This window comes from Chiloscyllium plagiosum, chromosome 6 (assembly GCF_004010195.1).
Source record: "Chiloscyllium plagiosum isolate BGI_BamShark_2017 chromosome 6, ASM401019v2, whole genome shotgun sequence".
In the NCBI taxonomy this organism is placed as follows: domain Eukaryota; kingdom Metazoa; phylum Chordata; class Chondrichthyes; order Orectolobiformes; family Hemiscylliidae; genus Chiloscyllium; species Chiloscyllium plagiosum.
This window is the reverse complement of record NC_057715.1, coordinates 5,937,495-5,944,838: the sequence shown is the minus strand read 5'-3', so window position 1 is coordinate 5,944,838 and position 7,344 is coordinate 5,937,495. Positions and strand designations below refer to the sequence as shown.

Genomic DNA, 7,344 nt, shown 5'->3' with positions numbered 1-7,344 from the left:
AATACCATGCGCCCTAATTTTGCTTACTAACCTCCTATGTGGGACTTTATCAAAAACTTTCTGAAAGTCCAGGTACTGGATCTCCCTCGTCCATCTTCAGAGTTACATCCTCAAATAATTCCAGAAGATTAGTCAAGCATGATTTCCCCTTCATAAATCCATGCTGACTCTGACCTATCCTGTTACTACTATCCAGATGTGTCGTAATTTCATCCTTTATAATAGACTCCAGCATCTTTCCCACCACTGAGGTCAGACTAACTAGTCTATAATTTTCTGCTTTCTCTCTCCCATCTTTCTTAAAAAGTGGTACAACATTAGCCACCCTCCAATCCGCAGGAACTGATCCCGAATCTATCGAACTCTGGAAAATAATCACCAACGCAACCCGTTGCTAAAATACCTCCAAGAGGAGCTATAATAGAAAGAACCAGCCTATATCCTCAGACTTAGCATTGGGGCATAGTGATTGTAATGTGGTCAGCCAGGAGGATTTCTCAGAATGAGTTCCCTGGTTGAATCAGGTTAATAGCCCCAATCAGGGAGTCCTGGCTGACAGATATAAACAGGAGTGTCAGAGGTTCTGTTCATTCTGTGAGCTGTCTGAGGGAGCTGGATCAGTGTTAAGGACTCTTCATGTGTAAATAAAGGGGGACTTGGTGACTTTGTGCAGCTAGACCAATAATTTGGAGGGAGGTGGTAGGAGTCCATGTATAGGGTAGCCTATTATAGTATGCCTGTCAGGTATGCTGCCACCCTGCCCTGCTGCTAGGTGTCCGTCTGCAGCCACTTTGGTCCCCTGTACATTGGGAAACAGCAAGATCCCAGGCAACCTCCTAAGCTCATTTTTAATAAGGTAGTAATAATAATAACCTTCTAGGAGAAAGTGAGGACTGCAGATGCTGGAGATCAGAGCTGAAAATGTGTTGCTGGAAAAGCGCAGCAGGTCAGGCAGCACCCAAGGAGAAGGAGAATCGACGTTTCTGGCATGAGCCCTTCAGGAATCCTGAAGAAGGGCTCATGCCCGAAACGTCGATTCTCCTGTTCCTTGGATGCTACCTGACCTCCTGCGCTTTTCCAGCAACACATTTTCATCCATAACAATAGCTGGTCGCGAGTTGGTGGTGTCAGCTTCCTAAGCTTTGCACTCTCCACCTGTGAACCATTCTTCTTGAACCTTGATGCTTCTCTTGAATTGAATTTAGTGATCCATTGCGCTCTCTTTCTGTTCTACCTGATGAGAGATTTGCCTGATGTTAGTCAGTTAGTACTGCAATGTGAGACTGTGGGGTATCTGTGAAAGCCAGAGAGTATTAGCTGATATAATAGTCTAGTTTTCTTAATGCTGTGCTCTATCCCTAAGCATTTCCAATTAATCAAACATCTTGGTAATAGGTAGGATTTATAGCTGGTGCACTACAATGCCTCTCAGGTGAATGCATTAGTTAACTATTTTCCCATTGTGCATCAAAGGATTGCAGACATTTGCAGCTATTAGACTGACTCAGAATCTTTTGTTGCAGGTAACATGATCTATATATTGAACTTTTAGTAGCCTGCAGCTGGACAGTAAAATGGTATTGAAAGAAAGGTAATCTGAGGTGCACATTGAAGGCTCAGGTGTATCTTTTTCAAATGTGTAATTGTGAGGAATTTCAAGAATGGTTCTGAATTTGAACCTCTGTTTCTCATTTGCTATGCATCACTAAAAGTGGGAGAGTTGGATTGTAATGCAATCTGGGTGATAACCCAGAAGTTAAAAGATGCTTTGAGTAATTTTGAACATACTGCATTAAGGGAAAGTTACACATCCCCAAAGAATTATTTGATTGTGAAGAATGAAGAGCCCAGCATCGTTTTTTATTAATGCAACTACCCAATTATCACGGAGCACACAATTTCGTGTTGTTTAAAAATGACCTATTTTTAAAAACAACTGCAACTTGTATTTATATACAGAGCTTTAGATGTAGTAAAATGTTTCAAGGTATTTTATGGGATAATAAGAAAAGCAAAGTTTCTCATTGAAGCAAAGGAGATGATATTAAGACAAATGATTAAATATTTTGATCAAAGAGGTCGGTATCAATGAGTGTCTTACAGGAGGAGAAATGGATTCAGAAACCACAAGATTGTAGCAGCGCGTTTCCCTGCTTGAGGGCTTGTGAACTGAAGGCAGTCAATAGTGGTCTAAGAGAAGCAAGACTTTCATAAGAGTTGAAAGTCAGAGAAATGCTGTGAGCTCAGAGATTGTAAGATTATAGGCGGCAACAGAATAGGGAGTGATTTAAACACAAGGGTGAGAATTTAAAAATCCAAGGTCTTGCTTGACCACCAGCCAGTGTACACCAAGCAGGACAAGGGAGAGGTTCAGGTGCAAGTTTGGATGTAGTTTTGGAAGACTCAAATTTATGGAGGAAGGAATGTGAGCTAAAAGAAGCGAGAGGTGCAAACATTTTTGTTCCTCAAATTAAATGTCCTTCGAATGTCATAATGTAGTTTAGATTTCAGAGAGATAGGGAAAGAACAGGGGAGTAGGATAATTGGATTCTAAATTGGAGAAATCTTTCAAAGAACCAGCATAGTTAAAGCAGCCAAATGGTGTCCTTCCATGGTTCTCTGATGAGGATTACTCAGCTGAAATTTAATTTTCTCATAAGTTAGTCATTTATAGAACTTCATTCCTATTTCTCACAATGTGGCCTTTTCGACATTGGGAAAATGAAGCACAGACTTGGGTGAAGGCTTTACAGAATGCTTAAGTTACCAACTTCCAACATCTATGTCTCAGGGACACCATGAAGCTTAGTGCAAGCTGGAAGAACAGCACCTCGACATCTATTTGGGCACCCTGCAACCTTCTGAATCCAGTTAAGAGTTCAACAATTTTAGGGCCAAAGCATGTTCTCCCATGTCCTTACCCCAACCCCACATGCCAGGCCTTGGCATCATATGGGCTGCTGCCACACACAACTCAGTGTTAGCCAGTAACAGCCTCCATTAACAGCTATTGATTGTCCCATGCTGACCTTGACATATTCCTTTGATTGCCCAACTGTTTTTTTTTTTGTTGACTCTCTTTAGGCTTCATCTCCTCATTGTTTATTCTCACTGCACCCCCACCCCATCCCCAAACCTCTGCACAAATACCAACGTATTCCTAGCCACCATCAGTTCTGAAGAAAGGTCACTGGATTTGAAATGTTAACTCTGATTTCTGTCCACATATGCTGCCAGACGTGCTGTGTTTTACCAGCAATTTCTGAATTTGTTCCTGATTTCCAAAACCTGCAGTTCTTTCAGTTTTGTTTTATGTTGTGACATATTCTGAAACAGATGGGGCTTGAACTTAGGCCTACTGGTCCAGAGATAGAGACAATACCACTGAGTTACAAGAGCATTTCAACATTTATCTCCTCTTATTTTTAATAAGAGTGTGTTTTGGATCACTGGTTTAGGAAATTCCTAACATTGAAAAATGTGGAAAACCTACATGGTCTGAATCTTCTTCTCTGGCAACATACTGACGTGATACAATCCCAAAAGCTTTTCCTAGAAAGCATTAGGCACACAGGCTTAAATTTGACATCGATTCTAATCATTTATTAAGCATTTCACATTTGTACCTGCTCTATCTATCACAGTTGTAGGTAGATAGAGCAGGTAAAGCAACGCTTGCAAATGAGACAGTGATCAGTTTTTTTTTAAACAGCTTTATAAGACTTTGGTGAGACCACACTTAGCGTACTGCGTTCAATTCTGATCACCACATTACAGGAAGGATGTGGAAGCTGTGGAGAGGGTGCAGAAGAGATTAAGCAGGATGCTGTCCTGAATTAAAGAGTATGCACTATAAAGAGAGGCTAGAAAAAACTCGGGTTATTTTCTCTGGAGCGACAGACGCTGAGGGGAGACATGCTATAAGTTTATAAAATTGAGATGCATAGATTGGGTTGATGGTCACATTTTTCCCATAGCTGAAATGTCTAAAACTAGGAGACATGCATTTCAGATGAGAGGGAGAAATTCCAAAGGAGATGTCAGGGACCTTTTGTTTTACACAGAGAATGGTAGGAGTGTGGGATGAGCTCCTAGGGATGGTGAAGGCAGATATGGTAGGGGCGTTTGAGTCTTTTAAATAAGCACATGTATATGCAAGGGATAGAGGGATATGGCTAAAAAATATGTTGCTGGAAAAGCGCAGCAGGTCAGGCAGCATCCAAGGAGCAGGAGAATCGACGTTTCCGGCATGAGCCCTTCTTCAGGAATGAGTCTTTTCTCATTCCTGAAGAAGGGCTCATGCCCGAAACGTCGATTCTCCTGCTCCTTGGATGCTGCCTGACCTGCTGCACCTTTTCAGCAACACAGCAGTCCTCACTTTCTCATAGAGGGATATGGACCAAGGGCAAGCAGAAGGGATTAGTTTAATTTGGTGTCATGTTCGGCACAACATCATGAGCTGAAGGGCCTGTTCCTATGCTGTACTGTTCTAGGTTCTAATAGTTGAAGATGCAATTGGAAACAGATCATAGGGAGATAAGAAATAAAACAGGAATGGGCCATATAACCCTTTGAATCTACTCTGCCACTCAATAAAACTCAAATAAAGCTCAAGAAAAATGATTATCTGTATCAACTCTGCTTTTTTTTGCTCTATTTGTAAGTCCCTTAGTTGATGCTTTTATGGGGGAATCTGTTGATACTAGTGTCGAATATACTCGAGCACTGACTATTTGCAGCATTCCAAATATTCACCGTCTCTGACTAAACAAATTATATTTGTATCAGGGTATGGCAATACTTGGTACAATTTAACAGTGCTGCCTTCTGGTGTTACAGATGGATAGATGATATATAGCTAAGGTGTAAATAATACACAAAGTCCTTGCTCCCCCGAATTTCAATGAGACGACTCATTGGGAATTGGGATACATGATATAAGCATGTTAAAAATATTTTCTCATAAGCTTGGCTTCAGTTTGATGAGAAGGCTATTGTTAGTGCTATGACATTTAATTGTCTAGAAATAAGGGACTTTGGAGCAGATACTATCTTTTTAAAAAGTGTGGACCAGCTGAGGTAAACTAGTCAGATTTGTGGAGTCACTGTAAGGAAGATTAATAATTTTTTGTCTATTTAAAGTCTTAAGTTTAAATTGATGGTGTAAGTGTGAAACAATTTAATAGTGAAAATGGGAAAAAGCAATCTGGTGAAAAGAAATGAGTATGAGAAGAAATAACAAAGAAAGGAAAAAAACATGCATTTATCTCATGCCTTTCACAACTATAGGATTCCAAAAACCCCTTGCCACCAGCAATACAGTTTGAGTGAAGTCATTGCTGTACTGCAGAGTCCATGGTGATGAAATTTCATAAAGCAAACAGCAATGTTAGTGGCTAAATACTCTTTTTGATGATGTAGGCTGAGGATGAAATTGACCAAAGACAAGTGAAATCTCCTGCTTTTCATGTTTCCATGCAACCACAGGATATATTGTGATAAAATAAAACAATGGACTGTGGATGCTGAAGATCTGAAACAAAACTAAGAATTGCTGAAGAATCTCAGCAGATCTGTCAGCATATGTGGGGAGAAAACAGAATTAACATTTCCAGTTCTGTGACTCTTCATCAGTTCTGAAGAAGGCTCACTGGACCTAAAACATTAACTCTGCTTTCTCTACGTTTCCCCGATCTGGAGAGCTACCTCTCATCTAAGGCTGACATTTATGTGGAAATTCAACATTACATTCGATCTGGGAACCCTACCTTTGCACTCCAAAGGATGAATGTCTTTGACAACTGTCCATCCATGCTCCTTGTGTATAGGCAGTCAGCCTTCTAATTCTTCGGTGTAAGTCCAAAACTTAGACTATAGGAATGGTTTGGAGGGATACGAGCCAAATGCTAACAAATGGGGTTAGATTAATTCAGGATAACTGGTCAGTATGGAACAAAGAGTTTGTTTCTGTGCTGTACAACTCCATGAGTCTATATTTTGCATCGAATTTAGGAAGCGGAGGCCACAGTTTAACATCTTGCTTGAAGGAAGACAAATCTAATTTGAGCACATAATCTAAGCTAACATTTCAGTGCAACTCTGAAGGAGAATTCTTTCAGAGGAAAAATTTAAAGGAAACATTGACTACGTTTTCACATTAGATAGATATAAAAATATCTAAAATTAAACTCAGGAGAGGTTTCCGTGGTGATCTGAACGTCTATCTGCATCAATAAAATAAACTGCCTGGTCTTTGCCACATCTTTGGGAGAGGTTTTTGCTATGTTGAGTCGGGAAATGTGGTGCTGGAAAAGCACAGCAGGTCAGGCAGCATCCGAGGAGCAGGAGAGTCTTTCATCAGGAATGTGCTATGTTGAATTTGGTATTTGCCTGCATTATAAAAATGGGTCCTCAAAAGTAACCCAAAAGACTATTCTGGAGCATCTGAAGGTCAGGATAGGTGTTGTCTAAATAATGCATGATCATCTTTGGAGTAAAGTCATTCTCCAGCTTGGTCAGTGTCGCGTGTTACAACTATTTATGGGCGAGATTTTATTTTCCCAGTAAGCATCCCTTTTTGTAGGGGGAGGAAATGGCTCAAATGATGAAAAATGTGTTCGCGGCGTCTTGAAATAATTCTCAGATTAACCAGGCACAGTGCTACAGTCATGTGAGGAGGCTCTCCTCCAGCCACACACCATTTGTGGGATGGTGGAACACTACAAACGTGGGGGGGGGGAAGAGAAAGTGCTGCTTTCTCCTGTACATTGGTGAGATTGCAAGCGCCGGCGGAGCCCTGCTTAGCTCTCACTCATTTGGGGGTGTTTCGTTTTAATTCATTCTTGTCGCTGCAGGGATCATCAAGGTGGAATATACAGCAGCTCAGAGAGGCAAGTTTTTATTTGAAGTCAGGGTGCTGTGGCAGCCTATGGAAGTGTTGCCAGACCCCGCCTCTCCAGGAAGTGCCGATGTACCGACTGTTTCTGCACATGGATCGACCTTTTATCCAGGAAGTCTAGCAAAACATTGGCTTCAACCATTGCACCAAGCGCTGGAGGTGTTCTCCACTTTCAGCCTGTACTTGAGCTGCTGCAAGCGGACGGTCCGGCTTATCAATGCAGCTATGAAGCTGCAATGGGATCCCAGCAGGATAGGGGTATCTGCTCCTCCTGAGGCTACACACGCTCTTTCAGGACGAGTTAAAGCCTATTCCTCTCTTCCCCTACCCCTTCCTCCTTGTTCCAAAGCTTCGGAGTGCAGTTAATTTCCGGATTGTTTCTCTTCTCTCTCTTTCACCCCCCCCCCCCCCCCAACCTCCGCCCCCCTCTATTTCTAACTTTCACC

The 7,344-nt window shown here is 41.6% G+C and overlaps 1 protein-coding gene across 3 annotated transcripts in view; it reads left to right on the top strand.

Annotated features, from left to right (window-relative positions):
* LOC122550440 (ETS-related transcription factor Elf-1-like) overlaps positions 1-7,344 on the top strand; it is a 140,696-nt gene that overhangs the window by 78,189 nt on the left and 55,163 nt on the right. The gene's annotated exons all lie outside the window — the stretch shown is intronic.